We start from the raw sequence: 4269 nt of genomic DNA, 5'->3' as shown, positions 1-4269 counted from the left end.
CTCAAGGAGGTGGCCTTGACCTTTCCTTAGCCTCATCTGTGAGACAGGTCTGTGGCATCTGATCCCAACAGGCTGGGAATCCACAGTAATGGTTCTCTTGGTGCCCTCAAGCTGGTCATTCCTCCTCTCTGGGCCTCCTTTTCCCCACCTATGGACTGAAGAGGTTAGATAAGATGATCCTACGGTTTCCCTGAAGCCTTCTTTCAAGAAATGTCTGGCCTTCCACTTAGCTCTTGGACCATGTAGTTTTGGCTCTCATGGCTCCTTTTTCCCAATTTTGTTCACATTTATTCAGGTTACAGCTATTAATCACTTGCTATGAGCCAAATACTGTGTTAAGTGCTGGGGATGTGTTATGAGCAAGGCAGATACCAGTTCCTTATGGAGCTCACCTTCTAAAGTGAGAAACAAATAATGCACAGATAAACAAATAAATAAATGACAATTTCAGGTAGCAGTAAGTGCTATAGAAAGAATAAAAACTTTAGTTTGAGTGGTTCAGATGGTCGCTCTGAGAAGGGAACAGTAAGAACGAATGTCCTGGGGCAGGAAAGAGCTTGATAAGTTTGAAGAAGGAGGCCAGGATGGCTGAAGCACTGTGAATGAGGTGGAGAAGGTAGGAAAAATGGTGGGAGAGATGGTCAGGGCATTCAGGCCATGGTAAGGAGTCTGGGATTTCATCTGAGAAGAAGAGTATTTCCCAAGGCTTAGCCCTACACCTTTCCTATGGTCTCAGTGTTTCCTACAGTGTTATTCTTTATGCTTCCACTTAATTCCAGCCTCCATGACCTTATTCAGAGGGCTCACCCAAGCAATTCACATACAACCCTTAGTACAATGCAGGACACAGTTGAGACCCAACCCCTGCCATCTCCTAGGGCAGCCTGGTGTAGGTCTCTGATCCCAAGAAGCTCCTAGTCTCCAATGTCCACTAGTTATGGAGCCTCCAAAGGCCAGCTCAGTTATCTTTCACACTTACTCTTCCTGGCCCCTACATCACAACTCCCAGGCTAGACTTCCTTCAAACAACAACAACAGCAACAACCAGTTGAGATGTTGACAGTACTTGCCCTGTGCCACACACTATATGTTCAACATCTCATTTAATTCTTACATCAGCCTGAGGAGGTTGGAACTAAAAGTATCCCATTATACAGATGAGGAAACTGAGGTTCAGAGAGATGATACGACATGCCGAAGGTCACATGCCAGAGATGGAGCTTGCATTTCAACTTGGGCCATACTCACCCATACTCGCTGTACTAAGATTCTAGAGGTATCAACTTTCTATTGCTGCTTAACAAATCACTCCAAAACAGAGTGGCTTAAACCAATAATCGTTTATTTGCTTACGTTTGCGTGGATTGGCAGTTTGGCCATGTTTCAGCTGGGACAGCTCTTTTCTGCTGTACATGGTCTTGCCTGGGCTTACCTTCCCCATTTGCAGTCAGTTAGCAAGTTGGCAAGTTGACTGGTCATATACGGCCTCATTCACAGGTCTGTCTGCTGACTGGGCCTGTGGCTTGACTGCTTTGGTCTTCTCCATGTGGCTTCTTCAGAAAGCTAGCTCAGGCTTCCTCCCATGATGGCCTCTGGAAGGAAGAGAACAAAAGCAGCAAGGCCTCTTGAGGCCTAGGCTTAGAAGTGCTATAGGGTAACTTTCACTACATTTTATTATCAAAGCCCATCACATGCCAGCTTAGACTCAAGGAGAAAGGAAATAGACTCTTTCTCTTGATTGGAAAAACATCAAGTCATATTGCAAACAGTCATCTATCTATACAGGAGTGGGTGGAATTGTGGCCATCTTTGCAAACAACATACCACACTACACGACCATATGTATGGAACTGGTTAAATAAATTATGGAGCTATTAACAACCATAAGAGCTAAGTTTTTGAGCATTTAGTATGTGTCAGACACTATACAACATACCATACATACATTAACTCACTCCTCACAACAGTTCTGTGTGGCAGGTACACTTTTATCCCCATTTACAAAGTAAGTGCACCAAGTCTCAGAGAGGTTAAACAATTTGTGCAAGGCCACACAGCTAGTAAGTGGCAAAGCCATTAAAAAGAATGAAGGCAATTTAATATTCTGATATGTAAAGCTGACCCTGACCCATGTTATGTGATAAAAAGCAAAGAACGAAACAAAAGTTTCATCAGAAGACATTTAAAAAACATTAAGAATGAGTAGATGTATATGTGTTATATAGTTTTACATAAAAGCAGAAAGAATTTACCACAAACTATTAATGGAGTTTATCTCTGAAGAGAGGAAGAGGAGGGAACTTTTACTTTAAACACTTCTGTCTGCATTATACACATTTTTCTGTTTAAATTTTGAGCAACAAACATGAATTTTTATTTTAACACTCCATAAAGAAAAAGTCTTTTAAAAATGTCCTTCAACCTGTCTCTCACTTCTGTCTTTTTCTATTTGATTTTTACATTTACCGTTGTTGTTTTCTTCTTTTTTGACATTGCTCCAGCCTTATCAATTCTGGCCTGAGGTTTTGTGACTGCCTTGGGGGCCCCTCCTCCCTCCCTCTCCCATGCATCCTACCACTGGATGCACGCTGCCAGCTGCCACCGGAGGAAGGTTTATTAACCACAAGTTTTCTTTCTTGCTCAAGAGTTTTCAATGGCATTGCATTGTCTTCAGGGGAAGTCCAAACCCCCTGGCCTGGAGCACATGGCATTTTTGTTGTTTTGTAAATGGTATTTGTAAATTTGACTTCAACTTCATTGGACTCCAGCTCTATCATTTTCTGGGAGTATAACCCTGATTGGACAAGTTATTTGACTTCTCTGAGCCTTAGTTTCCTCATCTGCTGAAAGAAAGTGAAAGAAGAGAAGGAAGGAAGGAGGGAAAGAAGGAAGTAGAGAAAGAAGGAGGAGGAAAGAGGTAGTTTGGTTGGGAGGAAGGGAGAGAGGGAGAGCGAGAGAGAGAGAAATAAAGAGGGATATAGCATAACTTATGTGGCAAATTAGATTACTGTTTAGTGACTGCCACTCTCTCCCCAACTAGAGGTGGTTGATATTTCCCTACTCCATGTGATTTGTTTTGGCCAGTGGAATGTAGGCAAAAGTGACAATGTGCAAGTTCCAGCCTAAGCCTTAAGAGAGCTCATGTTTTCAATTGTCCCCCTTGGAATGTGCATCTCTGTAGTGAGGGTGGGGCAGTCATTGGTGCATTGCATCTTTTGAAACAGAGTCCCAATCAAAGTTGCAGTAGGAAAGTCTGGGCTAAGAATAGTTTTGTATTTTGGTGTGCGTTTGCATTAAATTTTAAATTGTATTTTTTCATAAACTCTATCTGCTTTGAATGACAGGAACCTAAACAGTTAGGAAGAGAATGCTCTGTCTTGATTTAGGGAAGCAGCAGCTCCTATCTAAATCCCTAGCATCAAACAGTCTCGTCCAGAAGCATGAAAGACACATGTAGCCAGCCTGACCTGGAGCCAAGCCCAGCAGAGCCCAGCTGAGATCAGCAAAAACCCAAATGACTGCAGATGAGAGAGGGAGAAATCAATATTTGCTGCTAGAAGCCACAGAATTTTGGGGTGGTTGGTTAGGCAACATTAATATAGCAATAGCTAACTGACATACCCATCTCACAGGACTCTTGTCAGGATTAAGTAAGTGATACAGTAAAGCCCTTAAAAACATTTTGGCATATAGCAAGGGTACAAGCAATGTGACCATTATTATTGGAGGTGCAACTGTGAACAAAACAAAATCCTCATTCTCACCATCTCATGTTCTGTGGAGATATGTATGGTACGTCAGATGGTGGTGAGTACTCTAGAGGAAAATAAGGCAGGAAGTGCTTTGGTGTAATTTCAAATGGGGTAATCAATGGACGCCTCACTGGGAGGGTGATTATTGAGTAAACACTTGAAAGAGGTGAGGCAGGGAGCCACGAGGTATATGGGAGAAGATTGTTCCAAGCAGAGGGAACAGAATGGGCAAAGGCTGTGAAGTAGACTCATGCCTGGTGGGTTCAAGGAACACCCAGTCAAAGGAAAATTAAGTCAGGGAAATCCCCCGGGGCTAGATCATTCATACCTTTGTGGATCATTGTAAGGACTCTGGCTTCTGCTCTGAGTGAGGTGGGGGATGCTGGGGGGTTTTGACCAGAGGGAGGACAAGACCAGCTTTGCATTTCTATAGGAACTCTCTAGCTGCTAGGTGTAGAATAAGTGGAATAGGAATGAGGGCTGAAGCCGGGAGACCAGGTAAGAAGCTATTGCTGCA

The sequence above is a fragment of the Pteropus medius genome, unplaced genomic scaffold (genome assembly GCF_902729225.1).
Source record: "Pteropus medius unplaced genomic scaffold, Ma_sr-lr_union100, whole genome shotgun sequence".
NCBI classification, from domain to species: Eukaryota; Metazoa; Chordata; class Mammalia; order Chiroptera; family Pteropodidae; genus Pteropus; species Pteropus medius.
The sequence above is the reverse complement of the archived record's forward strand: the minus strand, read 5'-3'. Positions refer to the sequence as shown.